We start from the raw sequence: 15,859 nt of genomic DNA on the forward strand, positions 1-15,859 counted from the left end.
GGTACGACCTTTTGTGTAAGCGAGGTAAGTGGCTTGGCGATCTTAGAGAAGTTCTGAATGAACCTCCTGTAGTAGCCTGCTAGGCCTAAGAATTGGCGAATTTCTGTGGGTGTCGTCGGAACTGCCCATCCTTCGACGACTTTGACCTTAGAAGGATCCACATGTATTCCTTCCTGACTAACAACATGACCTAAAAAGTTCATGCTACGGAGCCAGAACTCACACTTGGAGAGTTTTGTGTATAGCTTCTCCGTTCGCAGGGTTTCCAGGATTTGTCGGAGATGTTGGACATGTTCTTCTTCGCTTCGGGAATAGACTAGAATGTCGTCAATGAAAACGATAGCAAAGTTGTCGAGGAATGGTCGACAGATTCAGTTCATTAGGTCCATGAATGCGGCAGGGGCATTCGTTAGACCGAAGGGCATTACGACAAATTCATAATGTCCGTAACGAGTTCGGAAAGCGGTTTTGGGAATATCCTCTTCCCGGACCTTGAGTTGATGGTATTCGGATCGTAGATCTATCTTAGAGAAGTAACTAGCTCCTTGGAGCTGGTCAAATAGATCATCGATTCGTGGGAGTGGATAGCGATTTTTGACAGCGAGCTTGTTTGGCTCCCTGTAATCGATGCACATCCTAAAAGATCCGTCCTTCTTTTTCACAAAGAGAACCGGAGCTCCCCATGGCGAGTAGCTGGGTCGGATGAATCCTTTGCCCAGGAGTTCGCTGAGTTGGCTGGACAATTCCTGCATCTCAGCAGGAGCTAATCGGTAAGGCGATTTAGCAAGGGGAGTTGCTCCTGGAACAAGATCAATTCGGAATTCAACTTGTCTCTCTGGGGGTACTCGAGGAAGATCTTCAGGAAATACGTCTGGGAATTCACGCGCTACTGGAATGTCTTGAATGCTAACCTCTTCCTTGATTTTATCCACTATATGAGCCAGGAACGTCAAATCGTTCTTTCGCAGATGCTTCTGTTCCTGGATACACGAGATGAGGCGAAGGTTCGTGCTAGGTTTGTATCCGTAATTAACTAGAGTTTCGTGATCGGGAAGGTGAAGGCAAACGGCCTTCTCGTGACACATAATTTCAGCATGGTGGGGGCTTAACCAGTCCATGCCAATAATCACATCAAAACTCCTAATGGAAACAGGCATTAAGTCTATTCGAAAGACGTGTTGATTTAGAGTTAGGGTACATCCGATGTGGATTTCCCCAGTGGATTCGGTTTTCCCATTGTCCATTTCCACCGTAAAGGTTTCATTGGGATTCTGGGGTTGTTGTTTTAACAATTGTTTAAACTTATTGCTCACAAAACTTCGCTCCGCTCTGGTATCAAATAAGATGCATGCATAAGTGTGGTTTAGGAGAAACGTACGGGTAACAACAGCGGGATCCTGAATCGCTTCTCCATGACCCATGGTCAGCACCCTTCCTGTTCCTCCATTTCCAGGATTGTTGTTGTTGGGGCAATTTCGACGGAAATGCCCAGTCCTTCCACATCCATAGCAGGTGTGGCTAGGTCCTGCATTGTTGCCGCCAGTGTTGATGTTGTTGTTGTTGCGGTTATTGTTGTTGTTGCTTCCCTGTTGTTGGTTCTGAGGAGGGTAGGTCCTGCAATACTTTGCCGTGTGTCCCTTTCGATTGCAACTGGTGCACTGCATCTCTCTACATTCTCCATTGTGATGGAGACCGCACTGGTTGCACTTGGGAAGATTACCGGAATAAGGTCTAGGAGCACTTGGAGCAGCGGAGGCTGGAGCATGTGGTGTGGATGGAATTTGAGTGGTTGCAGCATTAACTGCCACTGTTTGCTGCTTCTTGGATGATTCGGAGCCTTGATGTCCCTTCTTCTTATTGTTCTTCCCCTTCTTGCTATCATTTCCCTTCCTAACTTCAGTCTCCACCGGCTTCTTACCCTTCTTGTTGTTGTGGTCATAAAACTTCTTGGCCAATCTCTTGGCACTGTCGAAAGTTTCGGGATTTGCAGCTATCACGTTTCCTTGGATCGGGGAGGTTAGTCCCCATATGAATCGCTCGATCTTCTTACCCTCTGAGGTAATCATGCCAGGGCACAACAGAGACAGTTCACGAAACCTTGATATGTAGGCATCTATATCAGTGTTCCGGACATTGAGATTCCACAGCTCTTGTTCCATTTTCTGAATTTCACCACGAGGGCAGTATTCGGCCATCAGGATTTCTTTCATTTCTGCCCATGGCATGGAGTTGGCTACGGGGAGCGTCATGGCTTCCACGTGTCCATTCCACGAAGTGAGCGCTTGGTCAACTAAAGTGCATGCTACAAACTTCACCTTCATCTCCTTAGGGCAATCGCATATCTCGAATACCGATTCCACCTTCTTGATCCATCGTTTCAGGGTGATCATTCCTACAGTGCCGTTAAAAGTTCGTGGTTTTGCGTTGGTGAAGTCTTTGTGGGAACATGTTTTGGTAGGTCCTTCATTCGTCCCGTTGTTCGAACTTCCGGCGCCTGGTCCGTTGACTCCTCCATTGTTCCCTTGGTGGATTTGGGCCATAGCTGCGGTGACCGCAGCCGACACCGCTGCGTGAAAAGCAACAGAGTTGAACTCGGGTGGGTTTGGCTCAAGGTTTCTACGGGTTGGAAGTCGAGGCATCTTTCTGACATGGAACATAAAGATGTTGAGTATCTGCGCTTTTTGTGAGAGTGTGATCCTATGAGCTAGGTGTGAGGCACGAACTTAGGTACTTTCACAAATTGGCACACAATCATGGATATGTAACACATAGCAGATTACAACGTCAAGTAAAACATATAAAAGTTTTACTAATATTATCCGCATTTGATACATGAAAATTTTGCTCGCAAGAGCATACATAAGTGATACTAGTTCGACAGCATAACGGCTCTATGAGTAGTGTAGTCACTTAAACATAGAGTCGGGGTACAAAGCATAGATCCTAATGACATAGCACTAAAAACTGATACGAGTATCCCTAGTACTCCATGGAGTGACCTAAGATAGGGGCAAGATCATATGCTAAAGTGTTGAGCCAACAACTGAGCCATCTCAGTCATGTCTCCAATGACCTCATCCCTCTCATGCTCAGATCGCACTGCATGTGCTTCCATGGCGAACAGTTGTTGCCGCAGGGCGGCAATCTCAGCTTCGAGGGAGCGATTCTCCCTTGTGGGGTTCATTGGTGGGGCGGGGTGGTCCTGTTGCGCCTCGCTAACAAATGACGTGGCGTGATCTTTTCCCGAGTCTTGTTCTTCCTCCACATCATTATCGGCCTCCTCGAACTCATAATCGGTGTCCGTGTACTCGTCAGGCCCGACGGCGTGTGCTTCCCCTTGATTCCCTTCAGGTTCATCTTCAAGCATCCTGTGAGCCACTAAGACTCGATGAAACTTAATGCCCTGCTGCTCTCCCTCCATGAAGACTGGGAGAAGGTTTATGAATAAACTATCGTTACTCCTATGACTCTACAACTATTGCACATATTGTGTTGAGGTTCCCTTCTTGGGGGTAAAGGGGTATGTTTTTAGGTTCCCTAGATATCATGATCTCCTCAGGACATGTGATAGTTGTACCTTGGGGGGAATGTAGTTGATCAGGCTACATCCACTCCTTGATACGACTAAGAACAGTCCTGGCTTAACCGATATACTAGCATTATCTTGTTTGGTTCGGTATTATGTTCTTTTTCCTAGTACAAGCAAGGATGTTTTTATTGTTATGTTTTACTTGTTTTGTTCAGAGTTGTGTTAGTCCCTCGTTTTGGTTTATAGTTGCATATCAATGTGTGGTTAGATATGCTAATTCACTATAAACAGAGCTCTGATACCAACCTGTCACACCCCCGAACCGGACGGCGGAAATGTCCGAGTGCTCTTGTGACTTAAATTGAATACCATCACAATGATTATACATGAATCATAACATCATTCATCACCATGCATTGAAATATTACAACTGATATTGTTTATATTCAGTACATTGTTTTAAACATTACAATTTCATAACATAAACTGTTCGATAGATAATCTAAGCAAAACACCCTGACATAACTTGATACTTATACTTCGGCTTACCTGTTACCTGAGAATACAAGTTATTTTGGAAAACGTCAACATATGAAATGTTGGTGAGTTCATAAGTAATGTTATAGAAAAATGATTTTTGTGAAGTTTAAAAAACCCAGAAAATCCGATATTTTATGAAAAAAAAAGTATTTGTTTATAAAAAGTGTGAAGATCCGTAAATATGCTTGTCGATTTAGAAAACATGTATAATTGTTGAACTTTGTATACATCACTTAGGTGAAAATGTTGAACTTCCCGGGAAAACCCGACCTTTTCCCAATATGTAAATTATATGACTTGTTTGTTGTTACACCGAAACGACGATTGCTTTTTATTAGCCAGGTGACATTGGATTAATTAAGCTTTGTGAGTTGTTACAATCACGCATTAATGAAAATGACTAGTTTATAACTACAAATTACGTACGATCCTTGAGGCGTCGTCCGTGCTACTCACATAATCCAACCACCCTGACTTCTCTTGTTTAACGTCACAAATCAGTTTACTCGAATTCTCATGAGCCAGTCAACCAAGGAGAAAGGAGGGTACGAAGCCTCCTTTATTTCCATAAGTTATTCAAGGCTATCGGGAATGCAAAAGGCACTTGGCCCAACTCGCATTTGACTTCTCGACCCCACTAGCAGTACTAATGGACCATTAGGGCCCAATAACACATTAGAGCTATTGAAGTCCTTTTACATGGAATTGGGTCATAGAAGGCCCATTAACACGTAAGCGTATTCCCTTCGGGCCCAAAGATCATGTTATTGGGCTAGCGAGGCCCAACAAGCATGATTTGAAACTTTCAAGCCCAAAGTTTGTTCGTTGACTCATCATGGTTGTCGCGTGTTTATTGAAATACTATGGTTTATTGATTTTTGTTTTGTTATTGATTCGAGACCGAATCAATTCGTTTTGTAACGATATTTGTTGTTGAGAGTGTATTTGTTTTTCCGTTTCGTCGGTAATCGTGGGTCTTGTATTTTGTCTTAGTGAATTAATTTGTTTAAAAGTAAGATTTTTACTTTTTCACAACCTTTCTTTTATAAAATAGCACTTTTAGTCCTTTATATAAAAGAATTTCATTTTAGTCCATAAAACATTATTTTGACACTTTTGTATCATAAACTTGTTGAAAAGACATTTTTTACCCAATTTTATTTTGTAAACAGCTTTAGCCCTTCCAGAATGATGTTTTCTCGGTTAGAACTCCCAATTTCGCAACTTTTACAGTTTTGGCTCAAAATAGAAAATCTTTACATTTTTGGTCCTTTTTGAATTAGAAAAGCATTTTTGACCGAAAAGCCCAAATTTAGCCCATTAAACTCAAAATTTACATTTTAAGTCCCTCAAAAATGTTATTGTTCAGAAAAATTATTATAGAAACTGTTTTGACCCTTGTGACCCTCCAGAAACTATAATTTGTCGGTTTGGACCCTAAGTTTTGTATTTTTGACAATTTAAGCCCAAAAATGGGTTTTATGTTCAAGTATGTTCATCATAACCATATGAACTATTTTTCTTGACTTGATTAGTGTAAAATAGTTTAAGTTATGTTTAATTCCTTCCTCATGTTTTAGATCTCGGTTTTTACACACTTTTTGGATAACATATTCATCACAAACACATGATATCACACACATACATGCATCAAATCACACATAGCATAGATTTACACATAGATCTACACTTTTACTTGTATTCTCCCCCATAAAAACTCATGAAAACTGAAAAGAAGGGGGTATGAAACTCACCTTGTGGTTTGGATTTGGTTTTGATGAAGATTTGAGAGAAGATTTCGGCCCTAGTAACTTCTTGAGGAAGTTTTCGAACTTAGGTGGTTCTAGGGAGTTAGATCATGAATTTGCATGAGTTAAGATGAGATGTTTGATAAAACAAAGAATCTAGATCATAAATCTAAATATAAACTTACCTTGGATGATGATTTTTGTGGAAAAATCTCTTTGAAAAGCTCCTAAATCTCGAAAATTTGATGAAGAAATGAGAGAGTTTCTTGAGAGGATTTTTGAGTGAAGTGAGGGTGTGTGTGTTTGGGTTCGGCCGAGAGCAAGAGAGAGGGGAGAGAAGAGAGTGCTTGCATGGAAATATGGGAAATGCATGGATGTATGAGTTATTTTTGCATATAAATCCTTTAGGCAATTATGAGGTGGCATAGGAAAAGTCAACCCTTCTTCTTGGGTTTGGCTTGGGCCGAGAATGGAGAAGGAAAAGAGAATGTTTGGGCCTTAAATGCTTAAGCCCAATTTTCATGGTTATGTTGAGTGATTTTTGGTCCAAATAAATATAAATGCGATTTTTATGACCTATTAGGGCTAAATTAGGTTAATTATGGCCCAATATGGTCCATTTAAATAATTTATTTCATTCTAGGCCCAATATGGCCCAAAATATTAAAATAATTGAAAGTGGGTCCAGTTAGAGCCCATTCAAGAGGTCTAAGCCAATGATATTCCAATTGGAAGCTGATTGGTCCATTGGGCCCAATAAGGAAATCCTAATCCAAAATGGACTTAAACAAGGATTTCTAAGGTTTCCAATTGTTTGTTGACTATTTGCAGTGCTTGTATGAAGTTTTTGATTGAAATTTTGTTGTCATAGAGTAAGCATCATACATGCTTTCATGTTTTTGATTCATAATTGACATACGTGTTGTAGTTACAAGGTACCAAAATTTCTTGTTGTGACAATAAATTCCATGAAGTGATTCCAGTGAGCGTGGGTTGAGTCCAATGCTCAGAACTTATGAGCACTCATGATTGTTGTAGCCATGTCCAACACCTTAGACCTCTGCAACCAATCATGACAGTCTTGATTCATACCTACTTCCGACATATGACCGACTGTGGAGGTTCGAATAATATGATATACCAAACATAATTATTCTGGAAGTCAAAACATGCAAAAGAAATATAGTAAACGATCGACAAGAGATAGAAACACTTTATTCATAAATAAAACACCTTTTATTCATCATCTAATGTCAATTACACTTTACAAATTTCGAGGTTATCTAACTACTAAATCTAATATCATCCTTTAGCCCTATGCTCCGAGCATGTTGGAGATGTTTATCCCAATTCAGTCCCTTCCTGAGGGGATCTGCTGGATTCTCATCCAATGATACCCTCTTTGCCACGATGAGTCCTTCTTCTATTCGATGTCTGATAAAACGGTATTTTCTGTCGATGTGTCTGGATCTCCCGTGATCCCTTGGTTCCTTGGCTTAGGCAACAACGCTATCACTATCACAGAAAATTTCCATTGGCTCTTTAATAGCTGGTACAACTCCAAGGTCTCCAATGAAGTTCTTCAGCCATATCGCCTCCTTTGCTGCCTCGCTAGCTGCAATATACTCTGATTCGCAAGTTGAATCAGCCACTGTCTCTTGCTTGGACCTCTTCCAAGAAATTCCTCCTCCGTTTAGCGTAAAGACCCAGCCTGACTGAGAGCGGAAATTATCCCTATCAGTCTAAAAGCTAGCATCACTATACCCTACAACTCTCAAGTCATCACTCCAACCGAGGGTAAGGACCCAGTCCTTAGTCCTCCGTAGGTACTTGAGGATATTCTTTACCGCAGTCCAGTGTGCCTTTCCAGGGTTCCCCTAATACCTGCTAACCATGCTCAAGGAGAAGGCTACATTAGGTCGAGTACACGTCATAGCATACATGATCGATCCTACAACTGAAGCATAAGGTATTCGACTCATTTCTGCTATCTCAGCCTCAATACTAGGGCTTTATGTCTTACTCAATCTGGCGTTACTCTGGATGGGTAACTCTCCTTTCTTGGAGTCCTGCATGTTGAATCTCTTCAGCACCTTATCCAAGTAGGTACTCTGACTAAGTCCAATTAGTCTTTTACTCCGGTCTCTCAAGATCCTTATCCCTAGAATATAGAAAGTTTCTCCTAAGTCCTTCATAGAGAAACACTTCCCAAGCCAGGACTTAACTTCCTGCAGAGTTGGGATGTCATTTCCTATGAGTAGTATGTCATCCACAAACAATACCAAAAAGCTAACTATACTCCCTCTAGCCTTGACATATACACAAGATTCATCTTCACTCCTAGAAAAGCCAAATTCCTTGACTTTCTCATCAAAGCAAAGATTCCATCTACGAGTTGCTTGCTTTTACCCATTAATGGATTTCTCAAGCTTACACACTCTATTAGGGTGCTCTGTATTGACAAAACCCTCTGGCTGACTCATGTAAATATCCTCAGCCAACATTCCATTAAGGAAAGCGGTTTTGACATCCATTTGCCATATTTCATAGTCATGAAATGCGACTATGGCTAACATAACCCTAATAGACTTAATCTTGGCCACTGGAGAAAAGGTCTAATCATAATCAACTCCCAGAGTTTGTGAGAAACCCTTTGCAACCAGTCGTGCATTATAAGTGTGTACTTTACCATCCATGTCAGTCTTCTTCTTAAAGATCCATTTGCACCCTACTGTCTTACGACCTGGTACATTCTCAACCAAGTTCCAAACTTGATTGTCATACATGGACTGTATCTCGTTGTCCATTGCCTCTTTCCACTTGGCTGACTCAGGGCCTGCCATGGCTTTCGCGTAACTGTTAGGTTCATCCAGACCTATCAGTGTCTCATCACTGGTAAGTGTATCACCTTCCACAGTAATATGGAATCCATAGTAATGCTCAGGTGCATTCCCAATCCTTGTGGAACGCCTCAGAGGTATAGACTTGTCAATCGGCTCAACAGGAGTTTCCTCCTCAAGTTGAGTGCTAGGGTTTGAAGTTCCTTCACCGCTTGACTCTTGAATTTCTTCAAGGTGTAACGCTCTAAAAATTTCAACCAATTTAAACTTTTCAAAATCAACCCAGTTTCATTAAGTTATTACAAAAAGGTTTTCAATACAATTATTATTAGAGTCTTCCCAGAACCACATCATAAAACATAATCATGAGGAGCGGTACGATCACGCCTTTGCCTTGCCACAGTTTCCTGAAGAACCTGAAAAACATTAAACTACAACTGTAAGCCCGAAAGCTTAGTGAGATACCCCCCAAAATACCAACTACATATACCATACACGCATAACATGCCATATCATAACAGAACACACAACAGCCATGCACTTCGGGTCTACTGTGTGACTGGTCTGCCGTACCGGGCCTTCAGTCCACCTGGTCCACCCTCCGAGTCTAGCCATATACAATGAGTCTACAGTATGATTGGTCCGTCCGCACCGTGCCTTCAATCCACCTGGTCCACTCTCTGAGTCTGCAGTATGACTGGTCCGCCCGCACTAGGCCTTCAGTCGGCCTGGTCCACTCTCCGAGCCTCGGTACGTCTGGTCCGCCCTCTTGGGGCCTACAGCCTATCCGGACCGCTCGCTGGGCCTTCGGGATAACTGGTCCGCCCTGGGTATGTTGGCCTACAGCACAAAGCAGGACCCGCCTCAACCCAACCCCAGTCCAACAACCATGTGCACATAAACATTCAATCATATAACAATTCACATCCAATCAAACCGATCTAGCAGATCACATAACATATCATTATCCTAACCAGGATACCGACCTAACCGGTCACTAGCATAGCATCATCCTATATACCAGGATACCGACCTTAACCAGGTCTCTAACATATACCATCCTAACTACCAGAATGCAACATAGAAAAGCAATAACATAACAACGATACCCAGATTAGAATCCGATAAAGGGCCGACCTTGGTGCCATAGACCCTGTCGATATAGTGAGGATAACTCACCTGCAACTAACGATTGAAGAGATAAGACCAAGCTGCTCCGACCACTGACACGATCTCCACCACTAGCCAACACCACAACACTGAACTCAAAACAAAAGCCAACAATTACCAAAATGCCCCTGGAAGTCAACTGGTCAACCCTTGGTCAAAGTCAACCTCCTGACTGACTCTACTCGCCGAGTCAACCCGATGACTCGTCGAGTCCCCATGCTCAGAACTTCCCAATCCGTGACTCAACTCGCCGAGTCGCCCCAAGCGTCGCCGAGACAAACAAACTCTGAGTCCTTTCTCACTCAACTCACCGAGTCATCCCTTGACTCACCGATTCACACCTTAACCAGAAAAAGGTTAGGACCTCACGACCAGACTCGCCGAGTCCAAGAACAGACTCGTCGAGTCCAAGACTATCTTCAACCAACTCGCCGAGTTGTTCTTCCAACTCGTCGAGTTCCTGCCCATCTTCAAGCAACTCGCCGAGTACCCCTAGATCTTAATCCATACAGAAGCTTTCCAGGCCATGCGGATGATCCAAACCATAAATCTACCCTTCTACAACCCATCCATCACATTAAGTGGCAAACTTTACGTGAATCCAAAGAGATCTAAGCATATAACACTCTAGGGTTAGGGTTCGGGACAAGATGGCTTCACCAACCACTCAAGAACAGGGACTTTAATGCACTCTAGACCTTCTCCATTCCAGATCTGAGGTAGAAACCTCATATCTAACCTCCAAACTCAAAATATCACAAGCTATGTTTTCCAAAAACTCCAAAATGATGAATCTAGAAGAATAACAGCCCAAGCAACGAAATAATACCTCAAAAGAAAGCTCCAACAGAAGAGAAATTTGAATCCTTGCAAAGCCCCTTGCTCCAAGCCTCTTAACTCTCCAAGATCCCTTCCAAAATCTCTTCTCCAAGGTTCAAATGCTCTCAAATCACTCACAAACGCGCATTAGGGTTTTCTGGACTTCAAGAGAGGGTAAAGAGGCTGGGGAGAGAGTATAATGTCCTTTATATAGGGCTCATCCCCCGAAATTAGGATTTTCTCCACACAGCTGTTGGATTAATGTCTAAGTCCATAACTATATTTGGTATGTACTTGACCCGACCCGGCATGGTCCATTTGGGTTGCACTTCACCGACACAATTTATATGGATAATCTTTTGAGAATAGTATGTTTATGATTAATATTAATATATTATAAGTTCTAATATATTAATATGGAATCATATTATTTAATTAGTATTGATCAAGAATTAATTTATAATTAATTAAGTGATCAAAAGGAACTAATTAAATATGGACTCTTATATATATGGAATGGGCCAAGTTCATTTAGGTTGGGCTAAGCTTTCATGGATAGTCCATGGAGTGTTTAACCCATGGATCCTAGGAAATGAAAGGTCATGGGTATTAGGGTTTAACCCTAATCCTCCACACTATATAAAGATGTCCTTGGTTGGTGAAATTGGTGCTAGTGTGGATACACTATGAGGGCTAGCCGATTTCACTAAGAGAGAACCAAGTATTCATATTCTCTAAAGTCTTCCAAGGTGTCTTGGTGATTTGTGATTCCACTTGAGGCTTCCACACTATTGGGGCTAAGCTCTTAAAGCTTGAAGACATCAAGCTACATCAAAAGGTATGTCATCTAACTAGTACTTTGTAGATTAAGAACATCATAATATGCTAGTTAGGATTAAAGCCTTGGAAAGTTCTTATTTGCATGTATAACAGAGAAAACATAGATCCAAGGTTTATAGGGTTGCATGTACACCATAGGAGTGTTAGAATGCTCAAAACCCAACAGTGGTATCAGAGCCACGGGTTGTTTTCTGTTATATTGATGCAAATATTTTATTTTCAAAGTTGAAAAAAAAAGAAAAAAAAAACATGAAATTTGTCAAATTTTAAGATAATTACTTGTTCTTGTGAAAAACTAATTATTTGTAAAATTTGAATAATTTGCTTTATGAGTTGAATTAGGTCAAATTTAATAAAAGATAAAATGATATGATTATTTTATTAGTTTTAAAAGTTTGATCTAAAGAGTTTTATTTTTTGAAACCTCCATAAGTTATGGATATGAAAAGGTTTTAAAAAGAATTGATTCAAAGTTTTTATGGAGTTACAAAATTTGGTGTTAATGTTTTAAAGGATTCCATAACTTAAGAATAAGTTATGGATCACCAAAAGTTTTTTGTGTTACCTTGTTTTATGAGTGAATTTAGATTAATGAATAAAATTATGTGATAGTTGGTTTTAATCCAAATTAATCTAAGAATTGATTCTAAAATGTGTTTTTGTAACTTGTCCTCAAGTTATATGAAAAGTCACATTTAAGAATCATAAAACTCATAAAAATTGGCAAAGGTTACAAAAATGAAGAGTCTAGTTCTAATTAAATGGTTTTATGACTCCATAACTTGTCCTCAAGTTATGGAGGACCAAGAGTCTCTTCATTTAATAAAATAAAATAAAATAAAAAAAGGTGTAACCTTAATTAATTCCATAAGTTATAAAATAACGAAAAGTTAATTCTTTTATTAGTTTAAAGTCTTCCATAACTTGTCCTCAAGTTATGGAACTTGAAGAGTTTTTGGATTAAAACTACTTTAAACACATAAGTTATGGAATTAATTAGTTTTGAATAGTTTCAAAACTTGCCCTCAAGTTTTGGAATTTGTAAAGTTTTCTCTTATGAATACTTTAATTCCAAGTTAGCCCTTAGAATTTTAAAAGTTAAAATTCAACCCTTATACTTTATAATATTATAAGTTAATAATATATATATGTATAAGAGTAAAGTCAGTCTTACCGCTAGTACGCCTCATTCACGAAGCCGGTCTATAAGGTGGGTATAAGGTTGTTGCCTATAAAATGGCAACTTAATGGGTGTCCACTCTCACCCACCGCTTGCTTGACTGGTGGAGGGTCGTTAGCCGAATGGGTTTGACAGGACTATAATTCTCCCTTCATTAAAAGTATTAATGATAAATACTAAGTAATGAAACACTTATAAATACCCAATCTTAGTTACTTAGGAAAATGTGAATAAGGTGCTAATCCATGAAATTACACTTTGCACTTTGTTTAAGCCGGTTAGTGGAGCGTGTGTGGTTAACCGGCACACTAACTCGTATTTAACAAGGTAGGCAAAGGGTAACTTAATGTTTATCATAGTATCGGTGGAGCGTGTGTGGTTAACCGGCACATCGATTGAGGGGTAAACACTTAAGGGTACCAAGTAATTTGCATGGTTACTTCACACCTTGTTTTGTGATCCTCGGCATCCCAGTCACAAAACCTGAAGGGCACACTCGAGATTGAAACATGCCATTGAACAGTTCAATGAATCTCAATAGATCTAGGAGTTTCAAAACCAATTAAAACCTAATAATATATTTCGTTTATTTTGGTGGAAATTGGTGAATCGTCATTCACCTACCTTTAAATATTTTATAGCTTGGATTACGGCATCCCTCTTCTAAGTTATAAAATAGTTTGTTGGGTCCTAGCCTTAATATTTCATATTGGGTGTTATATTAAGGACTTAAGATCAAATATCTTGAATATCTCCCAAAAGATGTCTGGTTTAGACATTTATGATCTTCCTAAATCTCTTGAAAGAAGCTTTCCTAAATGAAGATGATGTCCCATGGAAATCATACTTCTTTCACCTCCTCCAATTATTCTCCCTAACCCACAAGTTCAAGGTCACTCAAGCCCTATTGGCAAGGCAAGGTCTAGGTGTGATCACATCTTGGAGATGTAGTCACATATTGACAAGTCGGGAGAGTTGGGTGTCAAAGTCTTGAGAAAGTTGGTGGTTCAATCACTTTCTAAGTCACATAGTGAGTTCCTTTGGGACACCTATGAAACAGACTATGACAAGACCCTTAATGATCTTATCTATTTGTTAAGATCAACTTCCTTAAAACTTGATGGACATTGACAATAGCGACACAGGAAATCCAGAAAAGCATTCTCTTCCCAATGGTAAAGGGATCGGCCATAGTCAACTCGGTTGACCAAATGGTAAAGAGAAAAGCTAAGTTTGTGATAGTCCCTTGTACCATTATCAAAGGGTCCATATGTTTATATTGCCAAAGGAAGGGGCATTGGTTGCGAAGCTGCCAAATTTACCTAAGGATGTTAAAGTCAATAAGTTTGACTCTACTTCAGGTAAATTCCACTATCTAACTCTGCTAAGTTTCTATTCTGAGATTCCTGATACATGATGTGACTGGGTCACATGGTGATGTTTTAAGAATCAAAGAAAAGTGAAGAAACTTAAAGAAAGAATATGTTGAATTTGATGGCGTAGATGGATTTCTATCGCATAGTTTGAAGATCGGATTCTTGAGCTACTTCTTAGGAGTTATGAGATATTGCTTAGGAATAGATAACAACAAGTTTTCATATGGATTGTAAGGACAAGTTCTTCCGCAAAGTTTTTAAAATAAAAGGAAAATTTTTGATTTTATTTATTTTAAAATATCCTTACAATGGCATCTGTGGAAATTTTTGTTGCTTATAAGATTCCATTAATAGCAAGAGTGGAAGTATGAAATTGATTCTTTCATTTGTGGTAATGTCTAAATTTACCAAATAAGGAAAGATTCTCATCACCCAAGTTTCAATTGGACCGGAACTTGGAATCATGCAAGTTGTATAGCATGATGAATGAGAACTTTCAAGTATTGGAAAATTAAGACTAATTACTTGTTCACATGGATGTGTGAGTCAAGTGAAGGACTAAGGGATCGAGTACACAGTCTTGTGCACTGATTAAGTCCACCACAAAAGATCGATAAGATTATTCATCATAATTTACTATAGCTCAGTAAATATGGTTATACTTACAAGCTTAAGTGTAATTTTGAGACATTGGAAAAGGTTCCAATGTATGGCAGAGCGAATAAGAAGAATCAAATTAGGTAGAAGGATAAAAGTTTCTCAAATCTGAAAAGATGGGAGAGAGTACTTTCGTATCAGTTTTGTGATCATCTTAATGATTTAGAGACAATTCATTCTCTAAGAGCCTTCTTATAGCTAAGAAGAGGAACTTGAATTGTTGAAGTGGTTAAATCAAGAATATGATTCACACTTCGTTCCAAAAACAATTCTTAGAGTTATACTCTAAGATTGTAACTTGAGTGACATGTCTTAAAGAAGGTTTAAAACTCTTGTACATTTGAAATTGGTAAGTTGTGATGTTTTGGATAAAACAAAGACCAACTAAGGCCAATTGTGTGAAGTGTTTGTCTTGATTAGAATCCGCACTATCTCTTGGATGTTTGACAAGGGAGTCTTATATGTCAAGAGGACAGTGGGAGTCTTAAAGGTCTTGAAAGTCTCAAGAACTAATCAAGAATAAACCTGAAGTTCTTCACTAGCACACGACTTGAGGTTTATAACCTATCGTGTTGACATATTCTGTGCCCATTCCAGTTAAAGTTGGCTTTGCATATGAGTTCTTAGAGTTCTCAATTTGTTGCACAACTTCTTGGAAGCAATGGCAGGCCCTTGAGCTGCCAGGTGGCAAGAAATTAAGATTGAGTTCAATCCATATTATTTTGGATTTGTCATTATCCTTGTCTTGTGACTATGGTTATGACAATTCACATGGATAAAGAACGCATACACCAACAAATCTAAGTGTCATAAGGTTTCTCTCCGATTCATGAAAATGATGGTGAGGAAACACTTTCACTAAGTAGATTTTTGCTTAGATAGCAATTGTGATATTTGCATTCTCAAAGTCGTTAGTGGAGCGTGTGTGGTTTACCGGCACACTAACTTGGACTTGTGAGAAGTGGCAAAAAGGTCTAACCATTATGATTACGGCATCCCTCTTCATAATTGTTTAGACACACAAGTGTGCTATCTAAGGGAAGGTGTATGATTTTGATAAAGTTTTATCAAAACAATCTAGTATCAGAAATCTGAACTTTGGTAAGAAAGTCAGCTGATTTCTGAGTACATGTCAAAGCTAGTGGGAGCATAAGTGTTAT

Source organism: Lactuca serriola, chromosome 5, assembly GCF_051521515.1.
Source record: "Lactuca serriola cultivar US96UC23 chromosome 5, Lser_US96UC23_V15, whole genome shotgun sequence".
Lineage (NCBI taxonomy): Eukaryota > Viridiplantae > Streptophyta > Magnoliopsida > Asterales > Asteraceae > Lactuca > Lactuca serriola.